The sequence below is a fragment of the Pristiophorus japonicus genome, chromosome 8, assembly GCF_044704955.1.
Source record: "Pristiophorus japonicus isolate sPriJap1 chromosome 8, sPriJap1.hap1, whole genome shotgun sequence".
NCBI lineage: Eukaryota > Metazoa > Chordata > Chondrichthyes > Pristiophoridae > Pristiophorus > Pristiophorus japonicus.
This window is the reverse complement of record NC_091984.1, coordinates 20,178,123-20,196,231: the sequence shown is the minus strand read 5'-3', so window position 1 is coordinate 20,196,231 and position 18,109 is coordinate 20,178,123. Positions and strand designations below refer to the sequence as shown.

At 44.8% G+C, this 18,109-nt stretch overlaps 1 protein-coding gene across 1 annotated transcript in view; it reads left to right on the top strand.

Moving 5' to 3' along the window:
* selenof (selenoprotein F) overlaps nt 1-18,109 on the top strand; it is an 86,152-nt gene that overhangs the window by 18,046 nt on the left and 49,997 nt on the right. The window lies entirely within an intron of this gene.

The following is an 18,109-nucleotide window of genomic DNA, read 5'->3' as shown; positions in this document are numbered from 1 at the left end:
AAAAAAAAATATCGCGGGCAGTGGGGGGGGTTAATATGAGCTATTAGCAATGTAGCTTTTGTTTTGGACATAACTTGAAGTCCAGTGAATAATTCCACCTTTTTGACATTTAGGTTTGAACCCGGTAAAAGGGTTTTATCTACAAAATGAAACTGAACATTTTTTTAAGGATCTTGATTTTAAAAATCTGGTGATTTGGTGTGTTGTCTGAGTGGTGGCGTTTCACATTCGATATTTTTGATCACAGTTACATCTCTGGGGTGGTGCCGGATGGAGTGGTAACTGCTGGCTTCTTTTCTCCAGCATCAAACGGCTGCTTAAACCCCTCGGTTTGCTTGTCCGATATCCAATCTTTAATGCACTGAAATTTCCTCCAATTTGGAAGACTACAGCCATTGTCTTCACAATGGCTTCACAAACACCGTTCCCTAACCACAGATTCTATCCCTCTCCTCGGCCACTGTCTCGGGTTGAATCAGAATGTTCACAATCTCAACATTCTATTTGACCCCGAGTTGAGCTTTTGACCCCATATCCTCTGCATCACAAAAACCACCTATCGCCACCTCCATAATATATATATTTTTTATTCATTCATGGGATGTGGGCTCATTGATGAGGTGAGCATTTATTGCCCATCACTAATTGCTCTTGAGAAGGTAATGGTGAGCCACCTTCTCGAACCGCTGCAGTCTGTCTGCTAAAGGTACTCTTGAGTGCTGTTTGGGAGGGAGTTCCAGGATTTTGACCACCGGCGATGGAGGAGCAAAGATGTATTTCCAAGTCAGGATGGTGTGTGACTTGGAGGGGAACTGGAGGTGGTGGTGTTCCCATGCCCTTGTCCTTCTAGGTGGTAGAGGTCATGGGTTTTGGAGTTGCTATCAAAGAAGCCTTGTGAAGTTGTTGCAGTGCATCTCGTCGATGCTACACACTGCAGACGTGATGCGTTGGTGGTGGAAGGAGTGAATGTTATTGCCCATCTCTGCACAGCCTCCCCCTATCTGCTGCTGAGAAGCCCTCATCCATGCTTTTGTTGTCTTCAGACTCAACTATTCCACTGCTCTCCTGGCCGGCCTCCCATCTTCCACCCTTCATAACTCTGCTGCTTGTATCCTAACTTGCACCAACTCCCATTCACCCGTCACCCCTGTGCTCACTGACCTACATTGGCTTGCGGTCCACCAACGCCTCGATTTTAAAATTCCCTTCCTTGTGTTCCAATCCCTCCATGGACACAACCCTCCGTATCTGTAAACTCCTCCAGCCCTGCAATCCTCCAACTCTGGCTATGGTGAAACCCAATATTGGCCTCCAGCTGCTTCGGCCCAAACCTCTGGAAATCCTTCCCTAACCCTCCGCCGTACCACCCCTCTTTAAAATGTTTTTTAAAACTTGCCTCCTCATCCATCCTAATGTCTCCTTCTTTGACTCGGTGTCAATTTTAGTTTGATAATGCTCCTTTGAAGCATCTTGGGACGTTTGACTGCAGTAATGGCATTATATAAATGTTAAACAGCATTCTTCTGTTCCTGTAGTTGGTTGAGGCTGAGAAGTTGGTGTGATCAGATTAAAAATGGAAAGGGGAATAGATTTTACTGATCTCCCTCCTCTTCCCCTTTCTCCTCCCCACCCCCATAAAAAAAAACTCTTCCCCCTTTTTATATTGTCCCTTCGGCAGTATTTTCTACGATCACCCTGGTTTATCCTTCCACACCACTACCTGCTAATGGGCAGGTGCCTGTTTTTTGCTTCTGACTCGTGTAGCCCTGTGCCCACTTACTTTGAGTGCTGTTGGCTGCAGACATGCTGTTCTCGTGCCATCGAAGTATTCACCAGTATAAACAACCTGGTCTCCACATTGGCAGAGGCAAGTACACCCACCTTTTTGTAGCTCTACGTGATCTCCCTCGCCATGAATCCTCTGGCCTATTAACGTGCTTAGCCGATTCATGATGGGTAGACCTGTTGGAATTTGATTTCCATTGTAGGAACCTGGGTGTTCATTTCTGAATTGGCTTCCAAAAGGCCTACTAGAGAGTGGAGGCAAACAATACAAACACAAGAGAATATTGCACGTGGGTAAATTTGAATTTGTCTTCCACAATCCATTGTAAAAGCAGCTTAACAGAAGCTCAATTGTTCATTTTTGTTCTGTCACTGTGAGAAGTAATTTTCTCTGTTCAGAGTCGGCCTATTGCAATGACAAGTCATTCTGATTCGGCACCTCCGACAGTGCAGCACTCCCTCAATAATGTGCAGGAGGGGCACCCTAGAGTATATACTCGAGTCTCTTGTGGGGCTCGAGCCCATGACTTCTGAGTCAGAGTTGAGAGTGCTTCCATTGAACCAAGCCTGGCAAGTTCCAGGCACCAAGCAACTTCCATTTAATAGATGTTGCCTCTGATATAGCTGTTTACATTGCTTCACCTGTCATTTCATCCACACCTCCTTTCAACTTTCCTTTCCACCTGCAAAAAGCAACCATTTGCTATCGAAGGATCATTACTCGCCTTTGGGACAATTTTTTGCACATTTTACTGGTTTAAATTATGTAATTATCTGGTAGTTCTATATTTCCTGCATTTACATTGCTGGTTTGCTGTCAATGGGGCTTCACTGTTGGATGGTGACATTAAACATGGAGTGTCTCGCTGTCGAATGCTGTCACATCTTTTTGTCGGCGAGCAAGCTAAGCAATTAAAGTTGAGATTTTTGTTATCACTGACTGCGCAGACTTTCACAGAGCTGTTGAGGGGGACGGAAGGGAGAGAATTCAGCTGCCAGATAAAACATTGAGAATAGCAACATGAAATAATTGTCTCGGCATAGCTTTTTCTTTTTAAAGAGAGCGAAAGAAACTACTTTGGAATATATAAACAACTGCATTACAACGCTGTTACTGTCAGCCAGTGAATTATTCAGGAAATGGTTCTGCCAACTAGATACTGAAAGAAATAATTGTTCTACAGCAAGTTACAGGGTAGCCATCTGTGTAATTAAAATTCTTTTAAATTTTTGTAAAGAATCATGGGGCTAGAATTTCCATTCTGGCCGCCGAGTTACCGCCCGTTTTAGCAAGAAATGCAAATTACCGCCCGTTGTAGACCCAAATATTGCCAGCAGTAATTTCGAGTCCCTCAGTACTGCGATTACCGCCGCCATTGCTGCAGATCATCCGTCCACGTTTCCTGCCCAAAAAGTCGAGCATTCCTCATCAGCGCTAAATTCGCTAATTATGCCGTTTTTACCGCCGCTGTCGCTGAGGAAATGTACTGCCCATTTTTTTAGGTACTTACCATGCCTTGTCCCAGCATTATGCCTCATTTTGGAATTTTTTTTTCTGTGGAGAGAAAAAAAGGCTGTGTAAAGTTGCCAGCGTTCTGCCATTTCTTTTTGAGTGATTTTCGGAGATTTTGAGTGATTTCTGGAGTAGTTAGTAAGGGATTTTGATTTTATTGTGGATAATTGACTTTGTGGACATCTGAACATATGTGTGCTTTAAAAGAAATGGGGCCTGTAGTTTCACAGCTAACTTTGCTGATTACTTACATGATGCAGAATCGAGCTGGAGTGAGACACTGTTGAATAATTTTTTTTAATAAAAGTTGTAATTTGAATTTAACTAACAATTTTAATAAAATAAAATAATTAATTGCTCGCAATGAAAATTTTACAAAATAAAACACCAACAACAACAACAACAACCAGCAACAACAATAACCGTAAAAACAACACTCAAACCACCCCTGCAACCACCTACGATTCTACCTGCGGTCATCTTTCCCAACTACTTTCCTCCCAATCCCCCCCTTGATCTTTGGCGCTGCGCCCCTCCTCCCGCTATTAATACCTCTGGCCCTGCTCATGTCGTGACCAGTACGTCGTGCAGCAGAGCACCTCGAGTGTGGCTGCTGAGGGAGGGGGAGGGGGAGGGGGGGGTCGACATGGCAGTGCAATGTGTGGGGTCTGGAGAAGCGGGGAATGTTGAGGACCCGTCTTCAAAGTCGGAAGAAAGTATATCCTCCCGACGATCAAGTGCTGTCACCATTGGTGGTATGGCACCTTGAGGGGCAGTGCCATATCCCAGGACTGTCAATTGTCGCATAGCATTGGCATTGACGGACTGGGTATTTTCCCTCGGCTCCGCCATGTCCTTCGATTGACGGGCTGCTAAAGCGGCGATGTTTGCGAACAACCCAGCAATGGCCTGGGGGAGCTTGTGACTCAAGTCGATGCTCATCCTAAACAATCCCATCATGTCCAGGTTCGCATCTGCCTGTCTCGCAGCGTTCCCATCTTGCCGGATCAGCTGCCGTGGATTCAGCATGGGGGGTCGGTGTGCACCACTGCATGCCGCTTGGTCCCGTTTCCTCGGACCAGAATCCAAGAAAGTTGGATTCCGACGAGGAACTGGTGGCCACAGGTAGAAAGGACCCTTCAAGTCCCACCACCCCTCCCTCCCTCCTCCACCACCACCACCATCACAAAGTTTTGAGGAGTGTTCTCCTGCTCCGCAACCATCTGTTCCACCACCGTCTCTTCCATCCTCATTTGCTCCAATAACTCCTCTCTGGGAGGGGCAGGTGGCCTCTCCTGTACAACTGTAAAAAGATAACAATGGTTGGCCACAGGGGAGGGAGCGGAGCGGTCAGAGGTAACGAGAGCAATTCATTTTGCGCAGGCTTATGTGGAGAACAAACATATATTACCGAGAATCATTACATGAAACTATCATAAGCAAAGTGGACAGAAACTACATGACATAACAATTCTTGAGTCCCAAACAGTACATTGCTTTCCAAGTGGCAGAGTGTGATCAACCAAAAATTCATGTCAGAGCTAACAACATTTCGTGCTCCCGGCATTACATTACATTCTACATTATATTGACATAACATTGAATTACATGAACGCAGTACAGCCCAGGGATTATGCAGACTTGCCCTCCGTGATAAACGGTTCAGCATCAACACACGTGGTGGTGCGATCGTGCGATCGTACGCTCCCGTCAGGGCTGCAGCGCGTTCTTCGAGGTCTGTCAATTCAACAGTCTTCAGTGAACCTCCGCCCTACTGCTGGCTAATTTTTTCTGCAAAGGTGACAAAAAATATGTGTAAACTAATTTCACAGCTACTATTACGAAACACACACACGCACATATATATATTATATATATATAGGTACACATCCCCAATTAACCATCCCCAGTCCTTTTGAAAATGAGTGCACCATTTAAGTTCCGTCAGAACACGAGTGCTGCATGATGAACACATGAAAATACAGAGGACTAACACAATGAGATTGATGATAGGAAATAAAAAATGACCAAGCTTTACAACATCATAAAACGTGGCACTACTTAAGAGGAATTAGTCAGTGCATGATAAAAGTTATTACTTGCTCTCGCCGACCCAACGATGTCATTTCAACGTTTGCAGCACTGGTTCGGCATCATAGGCACGACTGAGGATACCGCCTCAGTGATCTCTCGCCATAACCTCTGGTACGCATTTGGTGCAGGTTTTCCTCGCCCACTCCGTGTCAATTGCTACCAGCGAGCCTCCACTTGGTGCATCAACGATTCCTGGATTTCTTCACCGAAACGCACCGACCTCCCTCTCCACTTCGATATCTTGTTTTTGCATCTTAATTCTTTTATTTATATTGATATTTATATTTAAATAATTATTTCTTTTTTTATTGTTGAATTATATTATGAATGACAATAATGCTCCAAATCGTTTAGAAATACTTGTAAAATAACTCCTCTCTCTCTCTCTCTCTCTCTCTCTCTCTCTCTCTCCATACAACGATCTCCACCTCCACACTAAGCAACCCTCTCTCACTCTTCTCTGCACATGCGCAGGGTCAACTCTGATCCCAAAATCGCGGGAGAATGCGTATAGAGGGAAAAAAAGCATGTTTCTAGGGGCAAGCAGATTACCAACTTCGAGGGACGTCACTCCGGCCCGCTACCGCTCAATACCGCCACCGCTGAGAATCAACAATTTCGTAAGGCACAACCGCCGGAATACCGCTAAGATTCGGGCGGGTCCGATCAGAATGCAAATTCTAGACTATAGAAATTTATAGCACGGAGGTCATTTCGGCCCATCGTGTCCACGTCGGCCGACCGAGCTATCCAGCCGAATCCCACTTTCCAGCTCTTGGTCCGTAGCCCTGTAGGTTATGGCACTATCCCAGTACTTTTTAAATGTGGTGAGGGTTTCTGCCTCTACCACACTTTCAGGCAGTGAGTTCCAGACTCCCACCACCCTCTGGGTGAAGAAATTTCCCCTCAAATTCCCTCTAAACCTCCTACCAATTATTTTAAATCAATGCCCCCTGATTGTTGATCCCTCTGCTAAGGGAAATAGGCCCTTTCGATCCCCTCTATCCAGGCCCCTCATAATTTTATACACCTCAAAAAGGACTCCCCTCAGCCTCCTCTGTTCCAAAGAAGACAAACCCACCCTATCCAATCTTTCCTCATAGCTAAAATTCTCCAGTCCAGGCAACGTCCTTGTAAATCTCCTCTGTAACCTCTCTCGTGCAATCACATCTTTCCTGTAATGTGGTGACCAGAACTGCACGCAATACCCTAGCTTGTGGCCTAATTAGTGTTTTATACAGTTCAAGCCTAACCCCCCCCCGGCTATTGTATTCCATGTCTTGGCTAATAAAGGCAAGTATTCCGTATGCCGCCTTAACCACCTTATCTACCTGGCCTGATAGATTGAATAGACTGGGTCTTTACTCGTTGGAGTTCAGAAGGATGAGGGGGGATCTTATAGAAACATTTAAAATAATGAAAGGGATAGACAAGATAGAGGCAGAGAGGTTGTTTCCACTGGTCGGGGAGACTAGAACTAGGGGACACAGCCTCAAAATACGTGGAAGCCAATTTAAAACCGAATTGAGCAGGAATTTCTTCTCCCAGAGGGTTGTGAATCTGTGGAATTCTCTGCCCAAGGAAGCAGTTGACGCTAGCTCATTGAATGTATTCAAATCACAGATAGATAGATTTTTAACCAATAAGGGAATTAAGGGTTATGGGGAGCGGGTGGGTAAGTGGAGCTGAGTCCATGGCCAGATCAACCATGATCTTGTTGAATGGCGGAGCAGGCCCGAGGGGCTAGATGGCCTACTCCTGTTCCTAATTCTTATGTTCTTATGGCCTGCTACCTTCAGGGATCTGTGGACATGCATTACCTCACACTTCTCCGTGAATTCCATTTGCCACTGTTCTGCCGAACTGACCAGTTCATTGATATCTTCCTGCAATCTACAGCTTTCTTCTTCATTATCAACCACACAGCCAAGTTTAGTATCATCTGCAAACTTCTTAATCATACCCCCTTTATTCAAGTCTAAATCACTGATATATACCACAAAAAGCAAGGGACCTAGTACTGAGCCCTGCAGAACCCCACTGAAAACAGGCATCCAGGCACAAATACCTATTGCTTCTTGCCTCTGAGTCAATTTTGGATCCAATTGTCACTTTGCCCTGGATCCCATGGGCTTTTACTTATTGACCAGTCTGCCATGTGGGACCTTATCAAAAGATTTGCTAAAATCCATATACACTACATCCAAGGCACTGCCCTCATCAACCCTCCTTGTTACCTCCTCACAAAATTCAATCAAGTTTGTCAGACATGACCTTTCAAATTGTTAGAAATTTTCTAATTTTAGGAGGATACTTCCTATATCATAGTTTTCCCATCCATATCTTTTAAGAAGGTTATTTGGCAATGGGGTCAATTATCTCTTCGTGGTAGTTAATTGGAAATATTCACTTTGATGCTTGCTTTCATTTTAAAGATATTTTGAGTATTAATGGTAGAAATTTCCTTTTAAATGTTACTAAAGATTTATAATTAAATAGTACATTTATCTTGGAGGGAAAAAAGAAAATAATCTGCCGATTGCTTTATTGAGGAGTTGCCACACTGGACATTTTTTTAAAAATATATATATTTCATTAGTTGGGGAGTACATCATTTTTATTTGTAGCATTTTTATTTCTTCCCGTAATACTCCGCCATAATGAGAGAAATTCTTTACAATGACTAATCGTGTTGTCACCTAAACTTCTTCTCTTTTGCAAAGTAAAGGAGTAATTCTTAACAGTATCCATCACCAACCCCTTAATTTTTGTACCATAGAATCAATTGATTGCTGAAGTGATAACGTGCTAAAGTAATGAAACGCAGGCGAGCAGAGTTCATGTACATGCGGTTCTTTTTCCCAATTCCCTAACACCGTTCAAAGAGCGAGTAGACAATTTTAGAATTGCTAGTTACTTTGCAATTCATTTCTTTGCAATTTACGTCCGAGGTCAGTCAGGAAAAGTACAGAATAGCCAGGTGTTATGCTTGATAGTTTTAAAATATGGTAAGTGCTCCATTGATAAATTTCAGAATAATTACATTTTTCAGTTGTTGCCTTTTTGAGTCTCTTTCATATCCAGCATTTCACATTGAAGATTTGTTGAGTGCAACTTAGAAGGAAATTATCAAATTCTGGTTAATAACCTGTTCTTTAATTCTGTAAAATGCTGAGTGAATAATTCTGCCTTGCTATATTCATAGGCTGCTTTTACAAATATTTAGGGGTAGGGAAGTTCTTCCACAATGTCCCCAAATGTGGCACTTTTGATGGTTTTTCAAATGAATGTACCGTAAACCTCTAATGGATAAAGTGCAGTTAGACTTTTAAAACTTTAATAGTTTTCCAGCAATATTTAAATGAATGACTAAATACATATTGCAATTTATAAGTGTAATGCAGTAATAACTGCCAAACTACAACATTTTATTGCATTTTCTTTAATCTCATTTCTGTTAAGTGCAATGTATGGATTGTTCTGCAAACTGCAGCATAACATGTTCTAGATGGAAGAATAAATTGAGTAGATGAATTATCAACAATAATTGCATACGGTTTGATAGAAATCTTCTTTTTTTTTAAATAGTCTACATTACCATACTCCTTACTGGTATGTTTGCTTCATGAAAGTGGTAAGTTGGAAGAATTTAAGTATCCAACATTTAAAAATACTAAATCGCAGTTCCCCTAGAAAGAGGTGGGTGTAATTCTTTGCTCCTAGTCAGTGAACGGCTTGAATTGTAGATATTTGTCAGTCTGTCCATGAGGAAAATCCATTGCTGATTTTAATGGTCCTTGTGTCTTGGTAATGTCATTTCACTTTCAGAGAGCGAGGTTTTTAAAGTTGAGTTTAAAGAAACATCCAGCAGGCTATTTTAGATCTGGTAATGTGTAATGAGATAGGATTAATTAATGAGCTGAAAGTAAAGGATCCCCTAGGGAAGAGTGATCATAGCATGTTAGAATTTCAAATTCAATTTGAGGGTGAAAAACTTGAGTCTCAAACTAGTACCCTAACTTAAATAAAGGCAATTACAAAGGTATGAAGGCAGAGCTGGCTGCAGTGGACTGGGAAAATAGGTCAAAGGGTAAGACGGTAAAAAAGTAGTGGCAGACATTTAAGGAAATATTTCATAACTTTCAACAAAGATATATTCCAGTGAGAAAGAAGGACCATAAGAGAAGGATGAACCATCCATGACTAACTAAGGAAGTTAAGGATAGTTTCAATTTGATACCATGTTGTAAAGATAAGTGGTAGGCCAGAGGATTGCGAAATTTTTAGACCAGCAAAGGACGATTTTAAAAAAATAATAGAGAAAAGATAGATTGAGAGTGAACTAGCAAGAAATATAAAAACAGACACTAAGAGCTTCTACAAGAATATAAAAAGGAAGAGAGTAGCTAAAGCAAACGTTGGTCCCCTACGTTGGTTGTAATCTACCAAATTTCCCTGAATTCTGGAGAGATCCCGTGGATTGGAAAACCTCAAATGTAACACCCCTATTCAAGAAAGGAGCGAGACTGAAAGCAGGAAACCATAGACCAGTTAGCCTAACATCTGTCATTGGGAAAATGCTGGAATCCATTATTAATGCAATAGTAGCAGGACATTTAGAAAATCAAGCAGAGTCAGCATGGTTTTATGAAAAGGAAATAGTGTTTGACAAATTTTCTAGAGTTCTTTGAGGATGTAATGAGCAGGGTGGATAAAGGGGAACCAGTAGATGGAGTGTATTTGGATTTCCAGAAGGCATTCGATAAGGTGCCACATAAAAGGTTACTGCACAAGATAAGAGCTCATGGGATTGGGGGTAATATATTAATGTGGATAGAGGATTGGCTAACAGAGAACAGAGAGTGGGTCATTTTCAGGGTGGCAAACTGTAACTAGCGGGGGATGCCACAGGGATCAGTACTGGGGCCTCAGCTATTTACAATCTATATTCATGACTTGGATGAAGGGATCGAATGTAATTTTCTGATACAAAGAAAGGTGGGAATGCAAGTTGTGAAGAGGATACAAAGAATCTGCAAAGGGATATAGATAGGTTAGGTGAGTGGGCAAAATTTTGGCAGGTGGAGTATAATGTAGGAAAATGTGAAGTTATCCACTTTGGTAGGAAGAATTAAAAAGCAAATTATTATTTAAATGGAGAGAGCCTACAAAATGCTGCAGTACAGAGAGATCTGGGGGTCCTTGTACACGAAACAAAATTAGTATGCAGGTACAGCATGTAATTAGGAAGGCAAATGGAATGTTGACCTTTTTTGCAAAGGGGATGGAATATAAAAGTAGGGAAGTCTTGCTACAGCTGTACAGGGTATTGGTGAGGCCACACCTAGAGTACTGCGTACAGTTTTGGTCTTCTTTTAAGGAGGGATATACTTGCATTGGAGGCAGTTCAGACAAGGTTCACTAGGTTGATTCCTGATGAAGAGGTTGTTTTATGAAGAAAGGTTGAGCAGGTTGGACCTATACTCATTGGAGTTTAGAAGAATGAGAGGTAATCTTACTGAAATGTATGAGATTCTGAGAGGGCTGGACAGAGTAGATACAAAGAGGATGTTTCCCCTTGCAGGGGAATCTAAAACTAGGGGGCATAGGGGTCGCCCATTTAATACTGAGATGAGGAATTTCTTCTCTCAGCGGGTCGTGAATCTTTGGAATTCCCGACCCCAGAGAGCTGTTGAGGCTGGTTCATTGAATATATTTAAGTGGAGATAGACAGATTTTTGAGTGATAAGGGAGTCAAGGGTTATGGGGAGCGGGCAGGAAAGTGGAGTTGAGGCCAAGATCAGATCGGGCATAATGAATGGCAGAGCAAGCCTCAGGAACCAAATGGCTTACTCCTCCTAATTCTTATGTTAAAGAAGTCTAGAGAGGTTTTTGGAGGGAATTCCAGAGTGTGGGGCCTAGGCAGCTGAAGGAACAGCTGACAATGAAGGAGCGGTTTAAAATCAGGAATGTGCAAGAGGCCAGAATTGGAGGAGCGCACAGATTTTGAAGGTGGGGTGTAGGGCTGGAGGAGGTTAGAGATAGAATGGGCATTGAAAACCAGGATGAGAATTTTAAAAATCGAGATATTTCCAGATCAGAAGCCAGTGTAGGTCATTGACCACAGGAATGATGGATGAACAGGACTTGTGCAAGCTAGAATGTGGGTAGCAGAGGTTTTTTTTAATTAGCTGCAAGTTTATGGAGGGTGGAAGATGGAGGGTAGTTAGCAGAGCTTTGCAATAGTCGGGTTTGAAGGCAATAAAGGCAGCGACGAGGGCTTCCGCAACAAATAAGCTTAAGCGGGGCTGGAGACTGGCAATGTTAGTGGTGGAAGTCGGTGATCTTGGTGATGGAGCTGATATGGGATAGGAAGCTCATCTTACTGCTTTTTGTGGGACCTTGCTATGTGCAAAACGGATGATATATTTCCCTACAATACATCAGTGGCTACACTTGAAAAGTGCATCATTAGCTGTGAATCACTTTAGGAAGTCGTGTGGTTTGGAAAGGTGTCATATAAGTGCAAGTTTGTTTATTAATTCCTTTTGTCCTCTCATTAGCATGCAAATGAAACTTGGTCTTAATTTTTAATATCCATAAAAGTTTTAGTAAGCTAGGCAAAATTACATCTTATGGAAGAAATTGTTCTTATACATAGGCTTGTTTCTGTGCTGTATATTTCTTTCAGCCCAACAGGTCGATGCCAGTGTTTATGCTCCACAGGAGCTCCCCCCTCATGCTGAGGTAAGACTTGATTTGAGGTGTATAAAATTATGAGGGCCCTCGGTAGAGTGGATAGAAAGGACCTATTTCCCTCAGCAGAGAGGTCAATAACCAGGGGGCAAAGATTTCAAGTAATTGGTAGAAGGATTAGAGGAGAGTTGAGGAGGTGGGAGTCCGGGGCAGCGTCCGAGGCCTATAAAAGGCCCAGTCGGAGAGGCAGTCGAGGAGGTGGGAGTCCGGGGCAGCATCCGAGGCCTATAAAAGGCTCAGTCGGAGAGGCAGTCGAGGAGGCGGGAGTCCGGGGCAGCGTCCGAGGCCGATAAAAGGCCCAGCCTGTGAGCTGAAGAGGCGGGAGTCCGGGGCAGCGTCCGAGGCCTATAAAAGGCGCGGTCGAGGAGGCGGGACTCCGGGGCAGCGTCCGAGGCCTATAAAAGGCCCAGTCGGAGAGGCCGACCGGTGCAGCTGCAGCGGGGAGGCAAAAAAGAAGTAGAAAGAAATTGAAAGGTGACGTCACAGCCAAGGGGGTAAGTGATTGGCTGGTGATTGGTAGTCGTATTTCTTTTTCTTTTCTATATCAGTAAGTAACTTTTAGCATTGTTGTTGCCAAATTAAGTAATCTAAGGGTTAAGTCATGGCAGGAGAGCTCGGACATGTGTTATGCTCCTCCTGTACAATGTGGGAAGTCAGGGACGCTTCCGGTGTCCCTGATGACTACGTGTGCGGAAAGTGTATCCACCTCCAGCTCCTGACAGGCCGCATTGCGGCACTGGAGCTGCGGGTGGATGAACTCCGGAGCATCCACGCTGCTGAGAATGACGTGAATAGCACGTTTAGCGAGTTGGTCTCACCGCAGGAAAAGGGTACACAGCCAGATAGTAAATGGGTGACCAGCAGGAAGAGCAGTGCAAGGAAGGTAGTGCAGGGGTCCCCTGCGGTCATCCCCCTGCAAAACAGATACAGCGCTTTGGGTACTGTTGAGGGGGATGACTCATCAGGGGAGAGCAGCAGCAGCCAAGTTCATGGCACCATGGCTGGCTCTGCTGCACAGGAGGGCACAAAAAAGAGTGGGAGAGCTAGAGTGATGGGTGTTCGATTGTAAGGGGAATACATAGGCGTTTCTGTGGCCGCAACCGAGACTCCAGGATGGTATGTTGCCTCCCTGGTGCAAGGGTCAAGGATGTCTCGGAGCGGGTGCAGGACATTCTGAAAAGGGAGGGTGAACAGCCAGTTGTCGTGGTGCATATAGGTAAAAAACGGGATGAGGTCCTACAAGACGAATTTAGGGAGCTCGGAGCTAAATTTTAAAAAGTAGGAGCTCAAAATAGTAATCTCAGGATTGCTACCAGTGCCACGTGCCAGTCAGAGTAGGAATCGCAGGATAGCTCAGATGAATACGTGGCTTGAGGAGTGGTGCAGAAGGGAGGGATTCAAATTCCTGGGAGATTGGAATCTGTTCTGGGGGAGGTTGGACCAGTACAAACTGGACGGTCTGCACATGGGCAGGACCGGAACCAATGTCCTAGGGGGAGTGTTTGCTAGTGCTGTTGTGGAGGAGTTAAACTAACATGGCAGGGGGATGGGAACCTATGCAGGGAGACACCGGGAAATAAAATGGAGGCAGAAGCAAAAGATAGAAATAAGAATAGTAAAAGTGGAGGGCAGAGAAACCCAATGCAAAAAACAAAAAGGGCCACATTACAGCAAAATTCTAAAGGGGCAAAGTGTGTTAAAAAGACAAGCCTGAAGGCTCTGTGCCTCAATGCGAGGAGTATTCGTAATAAGGTGGACGAATTAAATGCGCAAATGGCAGTTAACGGATATGATGTAATTGGCATCACGGAGACATGGCTCCAGGGTGACCAAGGCTGGGAACTCAACATCCAGGGGTATTCAACATTTAGGAAGGATAGGCAGAGAGGAAAAGGAGTCGGGGCGACGTTGCTGGTTCAAGAGGAAGTTAATGCAGTAGTAAAGAGGAACATTAGCCTGGATGATGTGGAATCGGTATGGGTGGAGCTATGGCATTCCAAAGGGCAGAAAACGCGAGTGGGAGTTGTGTGCAGACCACCAAACAGTAGTAGTGAGGTTGGGGACAGCATCAAACAAGAAATAAGGGATGTGTGCAATAAAGGTACAGCAGTTATCATGGGCGTATTGATTGGGCTAACCTAACTGGTAGCAATGCAGTGGAGGAGGATTTCCTGGAGTGTATTAGGGATGGTTTTCTCGACCAATATGTCGAGGAACCAACTAGAGGGCAGGCCATCCTAGACTGGGTGGTGTGTAATGAGAAGGGACTAATTAGCAATCTTGGGGAAGAGTGACCATAATATGGTAGAATTCTTCATTGAAATGGAGAGTGACACAGTTAATTCGGAAACTAGGGTCCTGAACTTAAGGAAAGGTAACTTCGATGGTATGAGGCGTGAATTGGCTTGAATAGACTGGCAAAGGATATTTAAAGGGTTGACAGTGGATAAGCAATGGCAAACATTTAAAAATCACATGAATGAACTTCAGCAATTGTACATCCCTGTCAGGAGTGAAAATAAAACTGGGAAGGTGGCTCAACCATGGCTAACAAGGGAAATTAAGGTATCGTGTTAAAGCCAAGGAAGAGGCATATAAATTGGCTAGCAAAAGCAATAAACCGGAGGACTGAGAGAAATTTAGAATTCAACAGAGGAGGACTAAGGGTTTAATTAAGAGGGGGAAAATAGAGTACGAGAGGAAGCTAGCAGGGAACATAAAAACTGACTGCAAAAGCTTCTATAAATATGTGAAGAGAAAAAGATTAGTGAAGACAAACGTAGGTCCCTTGCAGTCAGATTCAGGTCAATTTATAATGGGGAACAAAGAAATGGCAGACCAATTGAACCAATACTTCGGTTCTGTCTTCACGAAGGAAGACACAAATAAACTTCCGAATGTACTAGGGGACAGTGGGTCTAGTGAGAAGGAGGAACTGAAGGATATCCTTATTAGGCAGGAAATTGTGTTCGGGAAATTGATGGGATTGAAGGCCGATAAATCCCCGAGGCCTGATAGTCTGCATCCCAAAGTACTTAAGGAAGTGGCCCTAGAAATAGTGGATGCATTGGTGATCATTTTCCAACAGTCTATCGACTCTGGATCAGTCCCTATGGATTGGAGGATAGCAAATGTAACATCACTTTTTAAAAAAGGAGGGAGAGAGAAAACGGGTAATTATAGACCGGTTAGCCTGACATCAGTAGTGGGGAAAGTTTTGGACTATCAAAGGGCTTTTGACAAGGTCCCGCACAAGAGATTGGTGTGCAAAATCAAAGCGCATGGTATTGGGGGTAATGTACTGACATGGATAGAGAACTGGTTGGCAGACAGGAAGCAGAGAGTCAGGATAAATGCGTCCTTTTCAGAATGGCAGGCAGTGACTAGTGGAGTGCCGCAGGGCTCAGTGCTGGGACCCCAGCTCTTTACAATATATATTAACAATTTAGATGAAGGAATTGAGTGTAATATCTCCCAAGTTTGCGGATGACACTAAACTGGGTGGCGGTGTGAGCTGTGAGGGGGACGCTAAGAGGCTGCAGGGTGACTTGGACAGGTTAGGTGAGTGGGCAAATGCATGGCAGATGCAGTATAATGTGGATAAATGTGAGGTTATCCATTTTGGGGGCAAAAACACGAAGGCAGAATATTATCTGAATGGCGGCAGATTAGGAAAAGGGGAGGTGCAACGAGACCTGGGTGTCATGGTTTATCAGTCACTGAAAGTTGGCATGCAGGTACAGCAGACGGTGAAGAAGGCAAATGGTATGTTGGCCTTCATAGCTAGGGGATTTGAGTATTGGAACAGAGAGGTCTTGCTGCAGTTGTACAGGGCCTTAGTGAGGCCTCACTTGGAATATTGTGTTCAGTTTTGGTCTCCTAATCTGAGGAAGGACGTTCTTGCTATTAAGGGACTGCAGTGAAGGTTCACCAGACTGATTCCAGGGATGGCTGGACTTTCATATGAGGAGAGACTGGATCAACTGGGCCTTTATTCACTGGAGTTTGGAAGGATAAGAGGGGATCTCAGAAACTTATAAGATTCTGACGGGACTGGACAGGTTAGATCCGGGAAGAATGTTCCTGATGATGGGGAAGTCCAGAAGCAGGGGACATAGTCTTAGCATAAGGGGTAGGCCATTTAGGACTGAGATGAGGAGAAACTTCTTCAGAGTTGTTAACTTATGGAATTCCCTGCCGCAGAGAGTTGTTGATGCCAGTTCATTGGATATATTCAAGAGGGAGTTAGATATGGCCCTTTTGGCTAAGGGGATCAAAGGGTATGGAGAGAAAGCAGGAAAAGGGTATTGAGGGAATGATCAGCCATGATCTTATTGAATGGTGGTGCAGGCTCGAAGGGCCGAATGGCCTACTCCTGCATCTATTATCTATGTTTCACTCAGAGGGTGGTGGGGGGCTGGAACTCACTGGCTGAAAGGGTGGTTGAGACAGAAGCTCTCATCGCATTTAAAAAGTACTTGGATATGCACTTGAAGTGCCATAACATACAAGGCTATGGAACAAGAGCTGGAAAGTGGGATTAGCCATGGTTAGCTCTTTTTCGGCCGGTACAGACACAATGGGCTGAATGGCCTCCTGCTGTGCCATCTGATTTTAACACTTTCATCATAGCCTATTCCTTTTTCCATTGTGTGTTTACCTAGCTTCCCCTTAAATGCATCTATAGCCCCAAGTTTTGACATGATTTGCTCCTGATTTTTAGGAGCAACTGGTGTAGAACGGAGTATCTTAGAAATCGGAATTCTCGCCATTTAGTTTGCTCCAGTTCTAGTCAGTTAGAACAGTTTCACTTTGGAACAGAATTTTTTTTTCAAAAGGAGGCGTGTCCGGCCACTTACGCCTGTTTTCAAAGTTTCGTCAGTGAAAACTTACTCCAAACTAACTTAGAATGGAGTAAGTGAAGATTTTTGTACGCTCGAAAAAAACCTTGTCTACACTTTAGAAAATCAGGAGTAGGTTACAAATCAGGCGTAGGGAATGGGGGGGGGCAGTTTAAAGGGAAGTTTACAAACATTAAACACTTCAGTTTTACAAATAAAGAGCCATCATCATTAATAAATGATAAAAACATCAATAAATCAATCAAAAAAAATTAAGAAATAATTTTTTTTTTTTTTAAATCAATAAATAAAACATTTTCTACTTACCGCCTGCAGCACCGGGAGCCCTCCAACAGCGTGCTGGGATTCCCCCCCCCAGTGTATCTGTCTGTGTGTGTTTCTCATTCTCTGTCTGTCAGTGTCTGTGTTTCTGACAGCGAGGGGAGGAGAAGGGGCGGGGAGAAAGGAGATGGGGGGGGGGGGGGGGGGGGAAGAGAATGAAGGAGATGATGGGGGGCGGGGGGGGAGAAAGGAGATGGGGCGGGGGGGAAAGTGAAGGGGGAGGGAGGCTGAACGGGCCAGGCCCGTCCCAGCACCAGATTTACAGGTAGGTGGCGTTGGGTCGGGTCGCTGGGGTGGTGGGAGGGAGGGAGGTCGGTTCGGGTCGGGGAGAGGGAGGTCAGGTCGGGTCCAGTCCGGGGGGATGCGGGAGTCGGGTCAGTGTCTGGTCCGATCCGGGGGCTGGGGGGAAGCGGGCGTCGAGTCGGTGTCGGGTCCGGTGGGCGGAGGGGGGGGCGGGTAGCGGGGGTCGGGTCAGGGTCGGGTCCGATCCAGAGACGGGGGAGGGGGGGAAGCAGGAGTCGGGTCGGTGTCTGGTCCGGTCCGGTGGGGGGTGGGGGGGGAGCAGGAGTCGAGTCGGGTCGGAAAGCAGGAGCTGGCTGTGGGAGGAGCCTTATTCACGCAGCCCCAGTGACGCCATTCGGCCAGGGCTAGGGGCTGCGTGCTTCGGGCCCCTCCCACACAGTTTTGGGCACCTGGAGCTACTGCACATGCGCGCCCACTGTAGCGCGCATGCGCAGAGGTCCCGGCACTGTTTTCAGCACAGGGACCTGGCTTCGCC